Source organism: Vicia villosa, unplaced genomic scaffold (genome assembly GCF_029867415.1).
Source record: "Vicia villosa cultivar HV-30 ecotype Madison, WI unplaced genomic scaffold, Vvil1.0 ctg.000045F_1_1_2_unsc, whole genome shotgun sequence".
Lineage (NCBI taxonomy): Eukaryota > Viridiplantae > Streptophyta > Magnoliopsida > Fabales > Fabaceae > Vicia > Vicia villosa.
The window spans coordinates 88,153-100,043 of record NW_026704978.1 but is presented as its reverse complement, the minus strand read 5'-3'; positions in this window follow the sequence as shown (position 1 = coordinate 100,043).

Here is an 11,891-nt window from a genome sequence, read left to right as displayed (position 1 = left end):
AGACTAGTTTTTTGAACATTGAAAGATTTGATTGAAAAATATAACGAATCTGGAATTAATATGAAGGATAGAAAAACACTTAGAAAGGGGGGGGGGTTTGAATAAGTGTAGTTTCAAAAACTCGTAAGATAAAAATAGTTTGCACAAGTATTTTTATCCTGGTTCGTTGTTAACTAAACTACTCCAGTCCACCCTATACAAGGTGATTTACCTCAACTGAGGATTTAATCCACTAATCACACAAGATTACAATGGTTTTCCACTTAGACAACTTCTAAGTCTTCTAGAGTCTTCTGATCACAACCTGATCACTCTAGGAACAAATGCTTAGACACAAGCTAAGACTTTCTTAGAGTATCCTGACCACCACGTGATCACTCTAATTACAACTGCTTAGACACAAGCTAAGACTTCCTAGAGTATCCTGATCAACACTTGATCACTCTAGTTACTTACAAATTAATGTAATCAATTCTAAGAGTATTACAATTGCTTCTTAAAAGCGATAATCACAAACTGTGATATTTCTCTTACAGATTTAAGCTTAGACTCACTAAAGTATTACAACAGTAATGTAGTGAGGTTGAAGATGAAGTTTCTGAGCTTTGAGTTGAACAGCGTTTCAGCAAGTTTTTCAGAATAAGTTCGTTCAGGATTCGTAACCTTGCTTCTCATCAGAACTTCATTTATATAGGCGTTTGAGAAGATGACCGTTGAGAGCATTTAATGCTTTGCGTATTCCGTACAGCATTGCATTTAATGTTTCACTGTTTTGTCAACTACCTCGAGCCTTGCTTTTGCTGTGACTACTGACATTGCCTTTAATAGCTTCTAACGTTCCTTTTGTCAGTCAGCGTAGCCTGCCATCTAGTAATTGATTCTGATTTGTTCTTTTTAAATACTACGTTGAAAATCATCAGAGTACAAACAGCTTGGTGCAGAGCATCTTTTGATCTTCTGATCTTGATATGCTTCTGAGCGTGATTCCATGACTTCAGTGCTTCTGCTTCTGAACTCAAGTTCTTCTGATGCTTCTAAAAGACCATGTTCTGATTCTGCTTGACCATCTTCTGATGTCTTGCCAGACCATGTGCTGAAGTTGCATACTGAACCTTCTGAGTCAAAGCTTCTTAGCGCTGATTTGTGCATACTCCTTATATATTTCCTGAAAAGGAAATTGCATAGGATTAGAGTACCACATTATCTAGAGCAAAATTCATATACATTGTTATCATCAAAACTAAGATTATTGATCAGAACAATTCTTGTTCTAACAGAATATTCATAAAATCATTATAGGCGCAGGCAATCAAGGATGATTGGGACAAATGCATATTAGTCTCTATTTGTAGAAAAAGAATCTTTGAGATTTCTTTTAGAAAATTAAGATTTGATTTTATTTTATTTGTTCCTAATTTATGAAAAAATCTTGCAGCTGTTTTCAGAAAAAGAGAATATTGGATTCAATATGAAGTCCAAGCCCATTCTGCAAGTATCTATAAAAAGGAACTTAGAAAACCTAGTTTGTCAAGCATTCACACAAGGGAAACTGTGGGTGCAATAAAGGTTGATGTTTTGGGAGTTCCTCAAGTTCTTCGTGTTTTCTGTTCTTTTGTGTCACTCATGTATCTTATGATACATTGAGGTGGACGTATGTTCTCACTCTTGAAGCTTTTAAGCAAGAGAGTTGAGTGTTGTTCTTGATCAAAGCTTTTAAGCAAGATCAAGTATTATTATTAGTTAGGGTGCTTAAATAAGTATTTTGTTTATTGGAAAGTGTGATCTTTCTACTTTAGTTCCTTTGGTCGCAAGGTTTGTGTGACTGTTTTATCACTATGGTAATTGAAAGTGGGATGGGGATTTCTCAGGTTTAGATGTCGACTTCTAGGCAGAAGTAGCGTTGGGTAGTGATTAAACGATAAGTTGTAAACAAGGGTGTTTAGCTTTGAACTAATACTGCTAATAGTGAACTTCCTTCCTGACTTGGTATACCCCAGATTAGGTGTTGTTTGCACCGAACTGGGTTAACAATTATTATGTTCTTTATCTTTGTGCATTAAGTTTTCAGTCTGATAATTATGCTGTAAATCAGCAGATGTTATAACATTTGTCTTGACATTGTTTGTTGTAGAACATCTGTCTTGACATCTGTTGTAAGTGCCATAATTTCACCTCTTAAGCTCAAATACCACAATGTACACAATTAACTGACTATAATCGATGCTGACCTTTTGGGATGAAAAAATATTTATAAGTCCTTACAACAAGACTAGAAAGAAGTTAAAACTAAGTCGATGGAGATAAATGTGGTCTCCTTAATCAAGAAACTAAGAGAAATGACCATTCAACCCACTTTGATTAAAGCGAGTTATCTTGAGTGAGCGATCAAAGTGGCTAACTCTAGTCAAAGTTCAAAGATGACCAACCAACTGTGTTTATGAAAATTATTTACATTAATTTATGGTTCTAATTCTTTCTATAAAATCGAAACTATCACAATTTTTTAACCATTTTGATTAAATCGGAAGAATGTTCCATTAAATTATATTTTTCCTTGATAATTATGAAGCATAATATAAAGTTCAGGGTTTAACTAGAGAGACCAGAGCCCCATCACAAAGACTTAAGGGTGTTGTCACAAACATTTTAGGTGAATGACTAAATCAATCAAAACTACACGATGCTAACATAATTTTACAAGGAAGGCAAGCCTCGAAAGCCAAAAATAACTGGCCCATCCCCTCTTGGTAAATAACCTCTCCAGAGATCACGGTGGATTTGTCAATGCATCGACGTTGAACTAGATATTTTCCTCGAGGCATGCAAAGGGGTGCCAACCCTTGGCCAGGTACGTTATCCAGAGATGTCTTATAAAATTCTTACAAAACCTGGAGGAAAAGTTAAGTCCTAGAGAAAAGAACCCGGAACCAAAACTAACGCCACAAATAAGGTAAAATGTGAATAAATAAACAAACAAACTGAAATATACACATGCATTGGAGGTCAAAAATATCGGAGCTACACACATAAAAAAAGGAAGGAAGAAAGTCTGCTAAAGAAACGACTTTCCCATCTTCAATGGATGGTTGAGACGAACTCGATTGCAAGAGACATGAACATCGGGGATAAAAGTATTCCTCTTGCTTCAAAGCATTCTCAAAAGCACCCTCATCAACAAAGAAATATTTTTGTAAGGATTTATCCCACTCCTTAAAAAGGTCAAGGTTCTCTTGATGCATCACAAGAAGACCATCCTTGGTCTTCTTTTGGCTTTCCCAAGACTCTTTTACATACTTCTCCAACTCTTCTCTTATATTTTTAGAATGGTCCCCAATCCCTAATTTGGAAGAGGATATTAGGAGAGAGTATGAGGCCCTAACCTTCTCGATCACCTCTCGAGCAAGTCGATATACCTTTTCTTTCAAAGTATCGGGATACTTAAAAGGTTCGAAAATAGTCTCTAAAACAAGGACATTATCGAAAGGGCCTCTGAATTTTATCAAATACCGATCTTTCTATCAACATCTTACTTTAATCTCTCTTTATCTCTCTCTCTCTCACCCACACACATAGTATAGGCGGTCATGCAAGAAAATATTCCCTCAACCAGCAGCCATAAAGGCTCAAGAAATAGAAATAATCTTCATCGAAAAGTGATGAGCGCAACTCCTTATCTGTCTTCAAACCCGGACAAACTAATATTAGAGAACGCCGCTTCTCTTAAGGGGAAGTCTGTAACACCCTGAATCTAATTAATTATTTAATTAGATTAATCGAGGATTTATTCATTGGAATTAGTTGAAGTCGAGGTTTATCGGTATTATTCTACAAACGTAATGGATTAATATGTTGATTTGAGCAGTTAAGTTTATGGTCGGATTAATTAGTCGGAGAAATACAATTGTGAGTTAGTATTGTTAAAGTTATGGATCGATGGTAAATATGGAATATTATTGGAAATACTATTCGGTTATGTTGTGTGGTTAATTATTTATGTGTGTTATCTGACTTAATTATGTAATTAGAGCAATATTATGAATTGGGCCTAAGTGGAAAGAATATAACACAATGGATGGGTTATGGGTTAAGTCCATTAGTGAAAAGAAGGATAGTAAGAGTTAGGGTTTTAGAGATTAAACCTCATAACTCATTTGGTGGAAAAGAATAGAAAGAAGAGAAAGAAGAGAAAGAAGAGAAAGAAGAGAGGAAGAGAAGAAAGTTATGGCATGAAGAGAGGGATGACTCCATTGAAGAGGAGGCTTTTGCTAAGGTAAGGGTGTGATTCTTACTCTCTAAGGGTTGGCATGATGATGTATATGGTGGGTTAGATTGTATGTTATTCTCCATGGAAGTTGTGTGTAGAGATGTTAGGGTTTATGAACAAATGTGTAAATTCATGATTTGAAATGTGTTTTAATTGATGTTTGATGATTGTTATGATGTTAGAAGATCCATAATATGTGTTGTATTTGTGTTTATAACATGTATTCTATTGTTGTTCATGATGGTTGGTGTTTTCAGCTTGATTTGGGTTGAGTTTAGGGGTTTTGGAATGAAATTTGCATGTTGTTTTCTGAGATTTGGGATTTTCTGAAATCGCCAGTTCGCGCCGCGAACTACTGTTCGAGCCGCGAACTGCCTGGCAGAAACTCAGGAAAAATTTGATTCACTCAGTTCGCGCCGCGAACTTTGTTGGCGCCGCGAACCCTGTTTTACAGAACTTTTTCCAAACTTTAAAATGATGTAACTTTTGATCCGTAACTCCGTTTTAGGCGCCGTTCGAAGCGTTAGAAAGCTAACGCAATGAACTAAACCATGATGCAATAAAATGATCCATATGATATAGTTTCCTATCATGTTTATTAGGATTAAGTGATGAACTATGTTGTGTTAACATATGAGGTATACTCTTTGCGACGAATTGACATAATTGTGTTGTAGTATAACTTGATGTATGTCTTCTTATGATGATACAATGTTATTGAGATGATGATAAGTAACTTCCTTATGATGAATGAGATAATGATGTATGTGATGATATGCATGATTAATAAAGATGTTGTATGTTATATGCGATTAATTGTGCGTATTTGATATGTATGAGTCGATGATGATGCCATGCGATGACTTAACAATATATATGAAATTGAATATAACGTATTATGATGATTAATTGAATTAAGGAATATAATGAATTGTTGTTGTTGTAACATGATGAATCGTTGTAGTTGTTGTAACATGTTGATGTTTGTTGTTGTTGTGCAATATAATGAATTGTTGTTGTTGTAACATGATGAATCGTTGTAGTTGTTGTAACATGTTGATGTTTGTTGTTGTTGTGCAATATGTTGAATTGTTATTGTTGCTATAACATGATGAATTTGTCATTGTTGTTGTAGACCCTATGGTCACTATTGATAATTTGTATTATGTTGATAAGAATGAAGTTGAATAGATGTTGTATGTTGATATGATGTGATGATGTGATTGAGATGTGGTAAAATACTATGATACGGTTATTGCCATAGAACCTTGGCATTAAGTTGATGTTGTTTAGTTGATATGGTTATGTTGTTTAAGTTGATTATGTCGTTCAAGTTGATTATGTCGTTTAAGTTGATTAAGTGGTTTAAGTTGTGTTTGTGGATGTGCATCATTTGAGTCGCATCCATTGCATTGTTTAAGACGGCCCTTGTGGCAAATGTTTGAGACGGCCCTTGTGGCAAATGTTTAAGACGGCCCTTGTGGCAAATGTTTGAGACGGCCCTTGTGGCAAATGTTTGAGACGGCCCTTGTGGCAAATGTTTGAGACGGCCCTTGTGGCAAATGTTTGAGACGGCCCAATGGCAAACTGTTTGAGACGGGAGTTTTACTCCAATGGTACCACATGCATATGCATAAGTTTGAGTCACATTCGAGTCGCATTTGAATTGTGTTTGGATTGTTGAGATGATGAGGTGTTTGTTGTGACGTGTGTCATACCCCAATTTTTGACCCTAAGATCATACATCATTTGCATCTCAATCATTAATCAAGATCACAATCTTGAGATTTCATTTTTCGGTATTATGTTTGCTTCGTCTTTGAGGGGAACTATCAAGCACCTAATTTTGTTTAATTTGTTTTATACTAACCAAAATCCAAAAATATGCATTTTGTTTCCTTTGTTTGTGTTTTGCAGGAAAAAGATCGGGCAAAAATCAAAACAGTGCAAGAAAAGGAATTTTTGAAAATTTCACTATGGAAATCTATTTACCCATATAGTAAATCGATTTCCCTGGACGAAATTTGAAAAAAATATAAGGAGGGAAGCTTGACATCATTTTGGCACCTTTTTATTTGATCATTTTACCAATTTTCCACCTCATCAAAATTAATCTCTTCATTAAACCCACTTAAACCTCATTTTACCATTTCTTACCATTTAAATGCCACTTTAATCACCAATTAAACACAAGCTAATTACCAAATGCAAAAAGACCAAACTACCACTACTCTTGATCTCATCCTATAAATAGAGCCCACTACTCTCTCATTTCTCAAGCTTTGAGAGCCAAAAAACCCCTTGCAATTTCTCTCCTCATCCCTACCAAATTCACCAAAGCTCTTTGTTCTTTCATAAAGTTTGTGAGTCACATCTTGAACCTCACAAACTTTGAGCTAAACCACCATCTATTTCACTCTTTTTTCTTCAATTGTTGAGAGATCAAGATTTGTGTTGGTGATTCTTGAAGTAGATCTAAGTTTTGTTCAAGATTTGGTAATTTTCTTCATCTTTATTCATCCATCATAATGTGATTCTTTTGTGCTTATGTGTGATGCATCTTTGATGCTATATTGGTCCTATTTGATGGTGAATTGATGGAAAATTCGTGCTCCAATTGATGTGTGATCATAAGGTGTTTGTATGTTTGCTTAAGTCAAGTTTTATGCCTCCTAATGCTGATTTTTTGAATGCTGTGTGCAGGAAATCGATTTCCCTCTGTAGGAAATCGATTTCCACCTTATTTTTTTTCAAAATTTGAACTCCGCACTCAGGAAATCGATTTCCTACAGAGGTAAATCGATTTCCTGCTGGCAGAATGTGTTTTTTTTGCCTTTTTTATGCTTGTTTTGGCTTCCTACTTCCTCCACTTCATTAATATCATTGGATCTAGGGTGTTGATAGGTTTGAAATGACCTAATCCACCAAAATGGATGAATGATATTAATGATAGCGTGAGTTGATTATCTTTTATGTTTTCATTCTTATTTTCATCTTATTTTTCTTTTGATCGATGAAAGTCTTAATATCTTGAGAATTCTATGGATTCTTGATAAAGACTAGATCAATTTATGTTTTCATTCTTATCTTTTCATCTTATTTTCTTTTGATCGATGAAAGTCTTAATATCTTGAGAATTCTATGGATTCTTGATAAAGACTAGATCAATTTATGTTTCCATTCTTATCTCTTTCTTCTTGTTTTCTTTTGATGGATGAAAGTCTTAATATCTTGAGAATTCTATGGATTCTTGATAAAGACTAGATCATTTCTTCTTCTCCTTCTTATTTCTTTTGATTGATGATCTTGATACATGGAGAATTCTCCTACATTTGTCCCGACTCGATAAAAGATCAAATATGGAAGAGAATTGTATGCGGTTGATTTATGACTTATGGAAATTTATCGTGTAGTCGCTATGATTTTATCAAGCTTCTGATAAGTTTCCGTTGACCTTAAATCCGAGTACATCCTTCACTCACCATCGATCTTCATTACTAACTTTGATAACATACTTGACAAGTTTCAAGATGGTTATCTTTAACATCTAACAACTAACTTTAATTTCCGCAATTTATTATACCGCTCTTTATATTTCTCGCTTTATCGCTTTATTTTATCATTTCATCATATTTACATTCCGTCATCTTCTCTTTGTCCATTTGGACGTTTATATTCCGCTATTTTCTCTTTGTCCACTTGGACATATGTTTATGCTTCCGCTATTTTTCTTTTGTCCACTTGGACCATACTTTAATTTTATGCTAAAACACTAATAAACAACAAAAACCTAAAAAACGTTTAAGGCTCTCTTTGGACTATTGGTTACTATCCCTAGCATTTTGGAGATTTGGACTTATGGACTTAGTACCCCTGGACCCTTATGATATTGTTACTCTGCTGTTATTCTGTCTGTCTGGCATTGGATTGTTGTCTGTTTGTATGTGCAGGTATTTCCTTGAAAGCCCTTGATGGTTAATTCCAAGGCATTGAGATAAGGATTTTACCCGAAAACAGCTCTTACTCTGCCCGATTTTCGTCAGAATTTTCAATGTGCTTAATGCAAAATGGTGCTAAGATAATAAATTCATCTGGATCCCCAAGTGATAATGTGTTGGTTTAGTATTGATATTCCAAAGGAAAGGAAATCTACCTTGACTCACAATGTCAAGTATTGGCTTCTTATTTCGGTTAGACCGTTTCTTTCCTTAGCTTTTATTTTACGCAATAGGATAGCCTCTTCATCTCCTCCCCTTCTTAAATTTTCAAAATCTTCTCCCTTTTTTCAAAATATTCTTATGTTTGCAAACCTTTTCAAAACCTTTTCTTTTAAAATATCTTTTGCCTTCAATGGCCCTTTTTCTTCAAAAGTTAGACACCGTTAATTGTCGAAACGAGTGGTTATACCCCACGATTTTGAAATTGATTGATAAAATGAGATCTTTTCCGCGTGAAAGAGCTAGTGGCATACTCGTTGATTTTATCCGAGTTGGAGCCCTTCTTTCATTTGCGATGCAAAGAACTCGTTTGTTCTCATGCTCAAGATCAATGGCTGAGTATTTCTCTCCGACGACGATAAAGTGTTTATTCGTTTTTTTTTAAATGTTTTCCCAAAAGTGGAACTACATTAGCTCTGACTTCTCCATTGCACCGAGGAGGTATGTAGGCCCAAAGTTTAACGCTTTGCCGAGCTTATTTTAAAAATAAAACAAACCCTTTTTTAGCACACACGACACAGATTTTCAAAAAGGTTCCTGTGGAGTACCACAGATATGAGGGGTGCTTAAAACCTTCCCCTTGTATAAGCAACACCCGTACCTAAGATCTCTTCTTTTTGTTTTAAAAAAAACAAACTTTGGGTTTTTTTCGTTCTTTTCCCTTTTCCTTTGGAAACAATAAAGCGCGGTGGCGACTTTCACTGAAATATTGATTCGAGTCAATCCCATGGCTTCGATATCAGATTTTCCCCGCTACAACGTGATAATGATATGTTTGTTGTGACGTATTTGATATCATACTTGTATATTTGAATATGTGATTAATGACATCGTTGCCGTTTTGAAAGTTGTATTATATTGATAAGTTGTTTTGCGGTGAAACTTGTTGCAAGATGTTATGTGATGCGAAGTGGTAAAATTATGTATGATCTATATCTCCTATATTATTTATCATGCATTCCTTTATATTGTAAGATATCTCACCCCTTTGCTGATATTTCCCCTACCATGGGAAATGGGCAGGTACTCAAGATTAGTCGTGGAAGTCCGAGGTTATTTATGTGAAGTCTTTATGTTGCTTTATGGCAAGTCGAGTTGGTGTCCATTGCTCTGATACGTAGCACTCGGGGGGATTAGTCGTTATTATATGATTATTGTATTCCATGATGACTTTTGTGTTAAGTTGAATTGAAAGGTGTTTATAAGTTCAAGTTGTAAGTGGTGAATGAAGTTTTGTTCCGAATGCTATGTATCTTTAGTAAATGCAATATAAGTATGTTTGTTGGTTTAAGTCGAATTGTGACATCCCATCGTTTGATGAATAATTTTAAATGCACTCTGATTTTCGCTTATAATTGCGGGGTAGATTTGGGGTGTTACAATAGTGGTATCAGAGCCTGGTTGGTCCGTCCGGCCAATGTTGTCTAATGATGTTTATTCCCGTGTACACGACGAGTGTGTGAAACACTGTCGGTACTTGTTGTTCTTCTGATCGTTTGTCTACAGGAGTTGGTTTGAAGCTAAGTGGGGGAGAAGCTATGCTTCTCGGTTATGTTTCAGTTGTAGGATGTAGTATGCTGCTGAGGACGACAGTGCAAGTGTTGTTGGAGTTTGTTGTTTCCTGAATCGAAGATGATTTGGATTTAAGATTTTGTTGCTAATTAAGTGAAGCATCTTGAGGAAGAGGATGAGTAGGAATTTTTGATGTTCACTTCTCGAAGGATGAGGAGCTATATAGCAGTTGTTGGTATGCGAGCATGGTGCAAGTTCCTGATATGTCTAAAGGTAATTGTAAGTAATGAGAATAAATTCTAGAAGATGGAATTTAGAAAGTGCGATGTTCCAGTGCTGCTGATGGACTGTGAAGTTGTTGGTTGAGCAACCTTGCGTAAGATGTCGATGTTGGATCAGTGATTAAAAGAAGTATTGATGTAAGATTGATGCAAGTGATTGAGGCAGTAGTAGAAGCCGTTGAAGTTGTTGGAACTTTCTGAAGCGCGAGTAAGAATTGGTAATGCGAAGAGATGAGTATGATTTCAATAATAAGAAGTGCGGATAATGGTGTACATGAATTTTGTTCTGATGTATCGTCAGAGGTGCTTAAGGAAGTAGCTGCAAGACGTCGGTGTTAGTTTTTTTTTTCCGGATGATTTTAAAAGATTAGTGAATTATGGAATCATATTGCTTCTGGTGATATGAGTACAAGTTGGAAAAGAACATTATTAATGTTGGTAGTGATGGTTTATACTCCATTATGGTTGTCGGCTATCTATTGACAAATTGAGGACTTGATCACCCTTAATCTCTTGTTGATAGTAGACGAAATCGTGATTGGATGGAATAGACGTATCTTGCTAGCTTGATAGTGCGTAAAGGGATGAAAGTTATGTCGTGAAGATAATTGTTCTCTGGTTGGTATGAATTAATGGAAAAGTATCCAAGAATAGTTGAGAAGTAACGAACAAGTCGGGGAAGCTGGTTTATAGGCGAGATAACGTCGCAAAGTGAGGGATTGAGAATGTCGAGTGAACAACGATTTTGTGATGGATGTTTAAGGAAGTCTTAACTAGATTAAGACTTGTGAACCATATGATTGACGGAAAGATATAACGTGGACAGTGACTTAAGATGAATTATCAGAGTTGCGCAGCGGATGTGTAAGGTGGCGTAGTTGCTATGCGTGTGTGTTTGTTAGAGGTGAAGAACTATGTATCGGAAGCCTAGGGGAATGATATGTTTGTATCTGCATGTTTGATTTGGTGGGCTGTTAAGATGAGAACGAGGTATCAGAAATATGGTATTTTTGCCGAGTTTTTAAGGACAATGCTAGAGTTGTTAGTTATGGTAAAGTTGGGTGTATTCGTCGGGTAATCTTGTTAAGTTGACGCTATAGTAATTTGGTTTCTGTTGTCGTCATGTTGTTGTTAGACTCTGTAAGTAAGAAGTGAGATTTTGTACTATGACAGAGTTGAGTATGCTAACTATGTTGACGTCACTATAAGAGTGATATGACGAGGCGGATATAGAGTTGTTGGTATTTGTTGAAGATTCGCATGTATAATCATGAGAATGGAAGTAAGTATGTGTTCTGGTATTGAGAATGTTGTTAATACGATAATGATATGGCGTTGAACACCCAAGTATATGAGGATTATGATTGTTACTATCTTAAGGATCGATAGTCAAGGTGTTGTTGAACAGTGATGACTCTGTTTCTAAGTTAATGAAGTAAGATTGTATCTCCACATTTGAGAGTGTTATTGTTATTGATACTTTAAGTGTTGATGAGTCGAGAGATTCCTGAGATGGTTGGTAAGTTGCTAACGAGTATGTTGTTGAGATGTTGAATAACTAACACTGGATTTAAGTCAGATTGAGTTGTTTTGGTTGTCGAAGTGTTGTCAAATGCA